This window comes from Styela clava, chromosome 7, assembly GCF_964204865.1.
Source record: "Styela clava chromosome 7, kaStyClav1.hap1.2, whole genome shotgun sequence".
NCBI classification, from domain to species: Eukaryota; Metazoa; Chordata; class Ascidiacea; order Stolidobranchia; family Styelidae; genus Styela; species Styela clava.
Window position 1 is genome coordinate 3,262,076 of NC_135256.1, and position 12,690 is coordinate 3,274,765.

Below are 12,690 nucleotides of genomic sequence, written 5' to 3' on the forward strand. Positions count from 1 at the left end.
TCATTTCGTTTTTCAGACCCAAAACCTTGGGCAAAAAATCTTTAAAGTACAATTCTTGTTACAATGTATTAATAATATTTGTGGTTTTAGAATGCATTTTGAAATGTTTGCATAAAAAATTTACAAAATGACTGATTGCCTTGTCAAGCAGACAGATAAGGGAGAGGGGCAAACATTTAAAATACGCGGTCAGCCGTTAAAAGCATTGATACATGCTTAGATACGGTCAAAACATTGTTAGGTCATATTTTGGGATTGTGAAATGTTTTATCTTTATTATTTGTATATATAATCTTTCGTTGAATAATCAATAACCGGGTACTCCCGTAGTATGAGTAGCAGGTAACCGGTAGGCCTTAGTTTTGCTCCGATTTTCCTCATTTTAGTTCTATTACGAGTTCGGAGAATGTCTGTGTTAGCCAAGTGAATATACCCCCTACCCACAAGCTTCAGTCCTTTCATACAACTTGATTCAAGGAAGGCAAACAAAATTAGTTACCTCCATATTGGTACACACACTTCTGGAGCGCCAGATGTTTTATCTTTTTTATTTCTATATATATTTCATTGAATAATCGTTTGTAAAAATGATTGCAAAAGAGTATCAAATATTTGAGTACATTCGAAGTTTAATATGTCCATATTTCAGAATATATATATATGTGGGTATTTTACAATGTATAAAACCATTTTTTAATTTAATTGGCAGTTTGTAAACTACCGTTTATACTCGCATAAAAATGTTGTCAAACTAAAGAGGTCTTGCTAATGGCGCATAACTATGGTTACACTAAAAATTCGACTTCTACGCGCATAACTCTTATCGCACTCAAATGAAATGACATTATGCTACCTTAATAGAAGTCTACATATTTTGAAAATAGGGTTCGGTTACGTTCAGCAGGATAAGGTTCTTCAGCAAACATTGCCAAAGTAAACTTAACACTTAACATCTGGCGTGCGGTATCATATAGTTAAATACCGATGGTCACCTCTAATGACGTTAATAAAGGGAAGGACTTAGTTCGAATAAATTAAATTTTTTTTATAGTAGGATATGCTGTAAAATTACATCGCCAACTCAAAATGCTTCAAATATTTATCCCGGGGGAGAAGATGGCTTAATCCTGTGGCAAAGTCTCTTATCCGGTTACCATTCCATGTCAAGTATGAGATTAGTTAGCCAGTTATCTGTTTTTGGAAGCATGGACTTGATGTTGGAGGAAGCTGTAACCGACCAGCGGTCACGTGAACCACCATGCGGCGGCAAAGAGTCCAGCAATCCACTCGCACATAAACTATCCACGCAAGGGATTCGAACCTGCAAACCCACACAGGACATCCTGATGCTTAGGACGGCGCGCCACACCGCCGATCCAACCCTGTACCAGTCTGTCAACATCTTGCTCTCTTTGTGTGAGTGGAAGCTCTTTACATATCATCAAGTCTTTTGTAGGAATTCTCGCAGAGCAGAAGGCGTAAACAGGCGTTCTACAAAAAAAAAAAAAAAAAATTTTCGAGACAAAATTTTGAAGTATTTGTAACAGCGATTGTTCGAAGTCATACGGGTTCGATTTCAACCAAAAAAAAAAAAATTAAATCTAGAATTAATCTGTAAATTCTGAGCTCACAGCTCATGTTGCGGAACAAATTATGTTTACTCGGAGATTATACGGTGTCTGTACCAAGTTGATGCTTTACCAGATTAACATGGTAAAAACATAGAACAGATTTCACGCCTCGTTGTATCGGTTTTTAAGGTAATTAGCTTATTTAATGAGATGTTATCACATCTGTCTCTACGAGCAAGGCTGTGCACAAGCAGACACTAAGTCTTTCCAGTTGGGCGTTGCATACCAAACTCCCCCCCCCCTCCAGGATGATGGGGGGAGGGGGCATGGGATTTCAACATATAGCACTTGGCCCCACTTTGAAGATTCTCAACCCAAAGCAACGAACGAAAAACAAAACAATAAATGCATTAATGATTTGGTTTCTTCGGAACCAACTACTTTTTCTTAGTCAATTCTTTATGTGCCGGTGATTCGTATGTATATAACGTAAGGATACTGTAGCACGAGTAAAGATCAACATTTTAAGTGATTCAAGAGTATTGCTGCACACTAACATTTTTCTAACGTAGAACCGAGTACTTTCTCTAGGACGCTAATTTGCGACTCAGTTAGTGGAATATTTGAAAGGTTGTGTATTTCGGATGACAAAAAGGTTATTTCGTCTTGTGCAGCAAGACTCTTAAATCACTTAAAATAAGTTTTTTAATTTCAAAAAATTAAACAAACCACAGTGAATTTAGAATCTCTGAGCTAGACTATCGATTTGGATACGGTAGAATTACTAGGAAATTACGTTGGCTTCTTTGAAATATTATCTCGCTACAATTTCTCACCAAACCTAAGAAGAAAAGCTTAGTTTATTTACTACGTATACCCGTTGTAACCTTGATTGTAAATATTTGGGACCATCGTTTGGACGTGATCATCCCCTCCGGGCATTCTGCTTAGAACATTCCTTTGATAAGAGTGCACTTTGGCCCATAATGCGCGTTAATAGATTTCCTAAGCGATAAGAAAATGTAATATCGCGAGAAAGTAAACAACTAAAAATTTTAATTAATTTTTTGCATTGTGGGAATTTTTTTTTCCCGAAAAATAATGAATCACATAGAGTTTTTGTAGGACGGGTTAGGGGGGAAACTTGCTTCGCTTTCAGGAAAAAAATTCTCTTCAAATTTACCATATATTTTCTCAGTTGTTCACGACCCTAATCGACATTCCCTTGTCTAATTTACATCTCTAAATTATTTCCTCGCTGCATAAAAACTATATTTTTTCATTTGTTCATGTTTAAAAGATTACTAGCTAATGATATACGCCACTCGCTCTGTGGCAGGTACAGATTCAGTAGTTTATTATACGTTTATAAATATGTAATAAAATAGTAATAAATAACTAAAGAATATTAGTAGAACTACGTCGAATACAAAGTAATATCCCTGTATTTAACTTCCGTAAACAATAAAAGGCGCGTCTGTAGTATTCGTACCAAGATGGCGCACAGCCTGCTAACCTTTACCTGTTACACATACTATGTTCAGGTTGTGCGCCATCTTGGTACGAATACTACGGAGCACCCAATAAAATTGCATTCCGTGTTTTACAGCACCCTCTCTTATTATACCCTCGTCAGGGAGCGATGTTAGGATTTGAAACCTCCAACTTGCCAACATAGATCCAATTCTTAAACCAATGCTCACACAGGAATGCATTAACGGTTGCGGTTTTCTTTGTTTCTTCAAATCTGCGAGCTCGGCTGACCTTTGTATATTTTGGTTTTCTTCTTGCATGGGGCCTGCGTTTCTGGAATGTTTTTGACAAAGAATAAGCAATAATCCTTAGCACAGGGTTTCTTGAATTGGGACCCTGGGGTTACATGGGGGCAATTCTCTGGGGGCCACTCAAGTAGTGGTTCAACAATTGGCGACGACACTACAGTTCCTATACCCGTTGTTGGAGGTAATAAAAGTGTGAGCGCAATGGCGATTGGAGATCGTAATTGGAGCGTTATACTATCTTCAATTCGAATTCCACATCCGCTCAGACTGTGATAAATGGTGTTCTTTCAAAAATAATACCATTGAATATCATTGGTTGCTTTTACAGGGCTTTATTCGGTTCAACGTGAATAATCGGCGCGTGAAAATACAGCATATTGTCCCATTGACTTATCCAAATTACACCATTTCACGCAGTACGTAATGCCAAATAACACATTACGCAACATAACCTATGAACTTGGCTGTACAACTTAGCTGACCTCTAACAGAAGTAGTAAATTGGATAGGCCATAGGTTTTAAAGATGCTCTCAAAGTGAGAAAAACCTTGGGGCTCCGCTAGCTCTTCATTTACTTCGCTAATTTTGTAACTGTCCAAAGAAGCAATAACGGCATTAAAAAAATTGACAACGGTAGTGTTGAAATGTGGCAACAATGTGTAGTACGCCATTTCACGCTGTACGTAATGCCAAATAACACTTTACACAACATGGCCTATGAACTTTTTCGTACAACTGATTCGACCCAAAGCATTATTTTGACATACTTCAACACCTTAAAAGCTACCAAAACAATCTTGCGGCTTAACGCTTTTCAGTTTTGACAATGATGTATTTTGTTTAAGCGTGCTAATACTAGATTTTGTAAAACTTCTCGTGTCGTTATGCCTAGTTTATATATCTGAATGACGTTTTTGCATTTTAATATTAAACAATGATTGGTAAATGGCTTCTATTTTAGGGAAGGCCGGGTTATTTATTTTTTCGCATTGCCTACCCAATTCATAACATACCATTTGAGTTATTAGACTCTCCAGAAACGTGGGTTGTCAAGACTCTTGCGGGTCTAAGAAGCGTGTCACGACAAATTATTATGTATGATACAAAAAATGCTTCTCTTTACATATAAAAGAATACGCATATGGCCTTTGGCTCCCATATAGGACTACGAAGCAATTCTCTAAGGCTCACAAGGACAGACCTTCACTGGTACCATTTGCAATGACTACGCTAATTTTATAGTAAATTGGCTGTGTAACTTATTGATTTCTTTGACTGTTATGCATTTATCCGTTTGCTTTCATTTCTTGACTTTCTTATTATTTAAACGTGGCAAATAATATAAATGATGGGAACGTGTTAAAAGAAAAACGAGGAGAATTGTTTATTTTTCAATGAACGGGTGTGTTCCAGGCGATGGCACCACTTTTGAAAATCGCTCTATTGTGTTTTTATATTTTGCCACCACAAATTTAATCCACGGATTTGATAAACTTAACCATGGGTGGCCGCCATTATTTTATTTACATATTGAATTTTTTGTATAAATATTGATACTAAGTAATGTCACTAATAATAGCAAAAATTTCGCTGTGTTTTGTACGAAAAAAATCGCCAATTTTGTTTACTTTTTGATATATTTAAGTGGGTCCGGTGAGCTTATACAGGATGGATGCGGTTACAGGTTGTGTGACCTTAATCTATACACATACATTGGGCAACAATTAATTGGCGTTGTAATGTAAAAATGCTTTTAGCTTCCGTTCGCTTTTCTAAATATAGAATTGTATGAGATAGTGATCTTTGATAACATTCATAAAAGCGGATAAGAGGAGAATATTAATTGTACAAACACGTTAACATGCGTTCTATTCGACCTAAACAAGCTTTTAAAAACCTCAAAATTTAGAAATGGCAACAAACTTTTAATGGAGAATTGGCACGTTATGGTTTTTATTACACCTATTTTTTCAAACAACATCTATTTGCACTTAACCTTATAAAAAAAAAAATCGATAAAATTATGTTAAAAAATGAAGAAAAAAATTAAACACTTTGAAGGCAATATATATAAGGTGAAGTCATACTATTTTTCTTTTTTTTAAAAACCAATTTTTTTTTAATTCACCAATAAGTCATATAAACATGTACAAGTGTCAAATAATTTGGTTTACAAATTCAAATAACTAGGAAAGTGATGAAAAAAGGTGTGAGATCATCACGTGATGTCATAGTTATTTTTATATTTAAAAAAGAATGTCTAATTTTTTCTTTAAATGCACTTATTAGCTTTAAATACTAAGAGTCAATCCCATTGATTGCTCTTATATATTACCAAATAATATTAAAATCATATTGGTACTCCCGTAGTGTGTGTACCAGGTTAGGGTTAGCGCATAAATTTATTTCGATTTTCTTTATTTTAGTTCTATTACGAGTTCGGAGACTGTCTGTGTTAGCCAAGTGAATATACCTCGCCCATAAGTTTCAGTTCTATTACACAACTTGATGTAAAGTAGGTGAACAAATTAGTTACCTCCATATTGGTACACATACTTCTTGAGCGCCGAAATTGGAACTTCGCTTTTATTAAACTATCTTAAGTTTATGGTAAAACAAATATTCCGAAAAATCTATAAATAACTCCACCAAATAGCTTAGCGTAATAAAATGAACCACCCAGTGAACTCTTATTACTTTATGAAACATAGGTTTTAAAGTATTAAATGATCTTATCTGAGAATCACGCCAAAAATGTTATTCATAAAAGCTTTACGACCACGGCTATGAACTCTTTGACTGCGGTTTCCAACCCAAATTTTGAAAAATAAATTTCGTAAAATCTCGTGGCTGAAGAATATGCTACAATAGCAAACGGCATTTAGGTTTATATGGCCGCAAAACTGAATTACTAATAACAAAAAACGGTACCTCCGCAGTGTGTATACCAGGTTAGGGTTAGGTCATAATTTTATTCAGATTTTCTTTATTTTAGTTCTATTAGGAGTGTTCTATTTGGGACTGTCTGTGTTAGCTAAGTGGATATACCCCCTGCCCATAGGCTTCCGCCTTCTTACACAACCTGATGTAAAGTTGGCGAACAAAATTAGTTACCTCCATGTTGGTACACATACGTCTGTAACGCCTAAAACAATCATATTTAGATATAGTTTATTTTCCTATTATTTATTTCATTATTTTAACTTTATTATTTGTTCGTCATCCGCGACTTTTTGAAATCGCGGCATAGACGCTTAGACGTTTTACGTGATACACGTTTTAATTGATAGAATATCATAGTACAACCCAATATCTGTTTTTTTGGAGCTGGCATGGTCAAACTATGGCCCGCGGGCAAATCCGGCCCGTTGGGTAATTCAATCTGGCCCGCCTGATGATGCCACCACCAAACTAAAACCAAATTGTGATGTTTAAGCTAAAAAAAATAACTCAAGGAATTTGTTGGGATTGCGATTAAATTTAGTTTCGTCACGAATGTTTTCCACATTTGTTTCTGTATAACACTGTAAATATTGTTTTTGAAATGTAACTTTTACGTCACACTTACATGACCGCCAGACTAGGTGGGCAAAAGTTTTGGCCCCTGGTTCAAAAACCTTGCCCACTCCTCGTCTGGAGTCATTTTCATAGCGATACCGTAAAACAACTTTGCGCTTTAATCGTACAGTTTGACCAATGTTCACCAAAATGAAATTCTAACTGGGATTATCTCCTGTCAGTAACGCAGGATTATAAAATCGGGATCAAACTGACCCCCCGTCCTACTGTGGGTGATCTTCACCCTAGCGTGTTAAATATGGCTTCCTGATGAAAGGACCTGTCCTCGTTTGAACCGAGGGACTTGTGTTAACGAGTCTTGAGCTATTTTTTGTTCTGTTTTCTTTGGTTTTGTTTATCTTACGTTAGTTTAGTATAAGGTTTTTTTCTAGCTATGTTTAACCTAATTTATTTTAATCTAACTTTAACATAATCAAAGAAAACATACGGGGATTTAGTGGTGAGGCAAAAACCAATAGACGATGAGGTTTGGAACTATTTTTTTGTATCGAACATAGCAATTTTTTGTAGATTGAAAGCTATTTAGATTCTCACGCCTCTTGAAAAACCCGGTTTTTCTGTCGGACCGGCTACCTGGCACGGTCTATATTGTCAAGTAAAAATTTCAGCCGTCTCTCCCACCGATCAGAAGCTGGGGCGTACCCAATATAAATGTTAAGGTTCGGACACCCATAAGCACCCCCATAATAATTTCTGGCAACGCTAAGCTGGACATAATCAAAAGAGATCCGGAAAGGTTGACAATAACACCGTGCCTATTACCGAAACTGCAAAGTAAACATACTTAACTATTTCAATCTATTTGACCAGTGGCCGAAAGATTTAGCTTAAAATATTATTAATATCAGATTCCATTGAGTCTGTGATTGACAGCTTGATCCCGTCGTCCTGCGCCAGTGGCTTCCAAAATCCCTTTGCCTATTTTATAAACTCCTCATTCCCTTCTTACGATGCATAGGAGCCCAGTTTTGTTGTTTATTCTTCAATGGAGGAATGTCGGGCAGCGGGCGAAATGCAGCCCACAAGGATAAATTGTGCGGTCATCGAAACGAGTTTTTCATTTGGTTTAATTTGGCACGTGCAAGACGCAGTTGGGCCACGCCATCGTGATTTCCCCACACATGTCTTATGACATTATATTTTTATTTTATGACGTCAGATTTTTGTGTTCTAATTTTTTACTTTAAATTGACTTTTGAATTGAATATTTAACCTTGCTTAGAGATGAATCCCCTTCACTTCTGAATGATCTTTCTTTAAGCAAATCGCTAGAAACTGAAATGCGACCAATATATCATGATTGGAATGTCTTGAATGCGTACACAACAATGAGAAACGAGAATACAAAATGTCGTTAGTTCATTCTGTAATTTTACACAATTTTATTTTATTGCGACAGATTTTTGTGTTCTGCCTTCTTACTTTGAATTAACTTTTAGATTGAATTTCAAATCAACTTGGCTCAGAAATGATTCCTCTCTAGTTTAAGCAGAATCGAACTCTAACGCTATTGATAAGCCGCACTCGAATGTGTGAGATAAAATGCTTTGAAGTGGTTTTTATTTGCACGCAACACAAGGATGTAATAAATCATTTTAATGTGGTAAACAAGCTAAATGAGATAAACGAGGTTGACCCATAGAAAACAAATCGCCCTTACTAACGTTGGATTTTTGCGTTTTAAATTTTGGATTTATTTTTTGATGAGCTGAATTATTGCGGAAGTTCTCTTCATTGGGTTACTTCTGTTTCGTTTAATGAAGCGAGATAAATGTAGCAACAATAAGGTTATTTTTTTACCATATTTACGTACAGGGGACACTAAAAAACTCTAACTAAACTATAAATTTCTTAATTAATTCTATGGAAATGTAGGAATAATATTAACCCTATTATAAACTTCTGTCTGCGTATGATCATACCCAAAATTTTTAGTAACCTAAAACGCTTTTCAGGAAAGTTATGTTATTTTCCTGTTTTCCATAATATGTACCAATATGTGGGGTCTGCAATCTTTATTACAGAAGAACAGAAGGGCCAGATACATGTAACTGGGTGAAGTCGCGGGCCACACCTTGCTTTAAGATAGCCTTTGGCCCGCGGGCCGCAGTTTGCACACCACTGACTTGACCTATACCACCACTTAACCTCTAGAACCCGGCAAGCCGGTTTACCGGCTTGTTTGAGTACGCTCTGTGCCCCGGCAAGCCGGTTTACCGGCTTGTTTTTCGTGTCGGAAGGAATCAACTTTATGATCTCGTATCTCAAGAACCACAATGAGTATTTGAATAAATTTTATATTGCATGAAAGCTTGTTATTGGGACTAATCATACTGTAAATATCGGTGCTCTAATATACGATGTTTCAGTAAAATTGGCAATTTGAAAGTGCGTATGAAATTATTGTATGATAACAAATATTTAATATAAAGAATTTCGACCTCTTGCCTATATAGTCACATATGCAATCGACAATATATATGGAGAATTTGAATGTCTTTCTATTGACACTTCCGCAACGTATGTATGACAAACCATTCAAATTTTGTTGCCAAATATGTTTGATATTCTGTAGCTTTGACTGCGTCGCTATACGTCAACCTGACGTTTTTATCGACGTAATGTTTCGTCACGTCACACACGACTTTGCGTAAGTTACGCAAATGCAACTGGGCGTAACGATACACGCAATCACGTAACGGCGAGATGTTATTATTTAAATGTGCGCGGAAAACAATTGATTAACCCGATGTCACTCATTCAAAGTTCGCCTTAGGCTTTGAAATTGACTTCCCGCTCCAGCCCCGATAAACACATACAAAATATGAACCAGATTGTGATTTTATTAAAAAAAATGCGAAACACTCAGGAACATGCAAAAGAAGAAAATGTATAAGTATAAGAAAATATTATGTGGATAAAAGACTGCTATACACTCTAAACCCAATATTGCACTTTGTTATGCCAATCATACCAATGATTATTGGTTTCATTCCCTATGCATAAGTATTCATCGCAGTATCTGCATTTGAACGTCGTCTTGCATTGTTTGGGCAACTCTTTGTCATTAGCGGCAGGATTGGCCTTTCTTGCAATTTTATAAATTTTGCGGCATACGACGCATCTGTTATTAGTGCTGGCATTTTTCGGTTTATACACATCGTGGCGTACGTTTACTTGAAGTCTTTTCATATCTGTCAATTCCTCATGCTGTTTAACAATCTTGTATTTTTTTGTCGTTAACATTTTGCTCCCTCCAGCGAGCTCTTCAAACAATTGTTCGAGAAAATTGTGAAAAGTAAATACTCTTTTTCCTCTTATGCTATGAGGCTTCACAAAATTCATTAACACGTACGAGTTGTATGTCGCCCACACAAAAAACTTCATAACCAGTCTTCTCGGCCATTTGTAGTGCCGTCTGCATTTTTGCAGACGAGTCATTTGGTCATTTTTGTCTGTCCCTCCCATGAAGGAATTGTACGCTTTAACCGCTGCTGGACATGTAATATCGACTCTTTTTCGTTGAGCTGGCTCGTATCTTTGGACTTGCGTGTTCGGCGAATCTAAAAATGCCGTTGTAATAAAATATATTGTTTTTTTGTCTTGCCATGCAATGGCACCGACACTTCCGTTGTACAATATGTCCGATTCTCCTTTGCCCATTTCGTTCTTTCGTTTTATAATCATTTTGGGGAAGTGTTTCCTATTGGTCATGGTTGTACCGCATATTCTAGTAACTTTCTGACGCAACAAGTAGTCTGCGAGTCTAACGGATGTGTAAAAACGGTCCATATATATGATGTGATTCTGACCATAAAACGGTTCACATAATCGTACGACCAAGTTACCGGTTACTCCTAAACTCGGTATACAGTTATTGTCTTCCCTCTTCCCAGTATACACCTCAGCGTTGCATATATACCCGTTCTCGCTGTCACACACCAAAAACGTTTTGATGCCCCATTTGGTTGGTTTGTCTTTAATGTATTGTCTAAACGACAACTTGTTTTTTGTTGGAATCATTCCTTCGTCAAGGGACAGATTGCAGCCCGGTGCATAGTGATGCTGAAACTTTTCCAGTATAGAGTTAAAAATTGGTCGCGTCTTGTAAATTTTGTCGCTTTTATTGACATTTGGATCGTTTTCGTCCACGCAGTGAAGCAATGACCATATAGCAAGAAATCGATCTCGCGACATGATTTCTGCAAAACCAGGCGTGTATGTAAGTCTGGTGTTCTTTGTTCTCCAGTATTGCTCATAACGATCTTTATACAGCAGCATCTCCATGGCCCCTCTTAATGCGAAAAATGCTTTCATTTCTTCTATTGATATACTGTCCTTTATGATCGATTTTGCAGACAATGAATTGGGATTTCTTTGTAGCACATAAACCGCGTGGTTATTTGTATTGGTTACCAATGTGTTCCATAGATTTTCGTCCCAGACCAAAGAAAGATATTCGGAAGGTGTCGAATCATAATTTATAAATGCTGGTAAGTTCATAGGTCCCGGAGTTCTTGTCGGTGAAAACATTTCTTCAGTAAATCCTGAAGTATCCCTGATCCAATCCATGGAGTCAAGATCAGTAGCAGAAGGTGGGGTATCTAGTTCTGGCGACGCGTTCGATCTTGATGCATATGATCTTGCTGGAATAAGAGTTGCTCTTTCTGCATTATGAGTTCTCTCAAATATTGATCCATCCAAATCATTCATTATGAGATCATCCTCAAATTCTGACTCAAAATCGTCACTGTCAGGATAGCTACTCTCGTTTAAACCTTCTTCGTCCGAAAAATAGAGATTGGCTAATATATCTTCTGGATAAAATTTCCTTTCAGAAGACATACTGTATAGCTATATATAAAGTAGTACTAAGATTGCAACGTGTTGATAGAGTTCGAAAATCGAATGAGACCGAAACAGGTGTAACATGTGTCAGGTGAGTTTCTGGTCCCAGCATGACGTCGTCGCGTTCATCCAAATTTAAAGGATTCCGACAGTGAACGATGAACTTCATAAGTTCGACTTGCTTCGCCTAACATTCGTACAATCTGATATTTTGATCCGAAGAGCAGGCAAGTACCTATTTTGGTTGATATTTAAACAAATACTGATGGACGAATAAAACATTTTCCACGGAACTTTATATGACGATATAAACTTCCCTTCACTTCACCATTACTGCATGCGTTACTCGGTGCGACGTCGGTGCTTAAATCATATCGGGTTAATATCATATCGAAACTCGGCGACCGATGCCCCGCTGAGAACGTCGTCGTGAGAGTTATCTTGCGCATTTTGCCACGCAATACGTTTCGAACGTACGTAATAACATCTTCATGACTTTAGTCACGTGATCGGCTTTTGCGTAGCCACGTAATCAGTGCGTCATGGCCGCTTATCGAAGTTGTTCACCCGACACAATGATACACAATTGAATATTTAAATATAAAATTGGTTATATGGCAGCCACAATAGTAATTCGAATATCAACAAAAAGCTTATAAAAAACTCTTTATGAACATCAATTATTGGCAGTATATTTTGTACCAAAATAACAAAATTTCAAGCCAAAACTCACATACATGCAGAAAAATCACTGTTAGATTAGGGTCAATTTTATTAATTTTGACAAAATGTATTTCAAATTGAAAAATACATTCTGAATGCACGATAAAATTTCCTTTCGATTGAAATGTCACACAACGTGCTACCTAAATTTGATAAAAAGTTATAAGCGTGCCAAATAGCCAATATTT

The 12,690-nt window shown here is 36.7% G+C and overlaps 1 protein-coding gene across 1 annotated transcript in view; it reads left to right on the forward strand.

Moving 5' to 3' along the window:
- LOC120328310 (ephrin type-B receptor 3-like) overlaps positions 1-12,690 on the forward strand; it is an 81,026-nt gene that overhangs the window by 55,078 nt on the left and 13,258 nt on the right. The window lies entirely within an intron of this gene.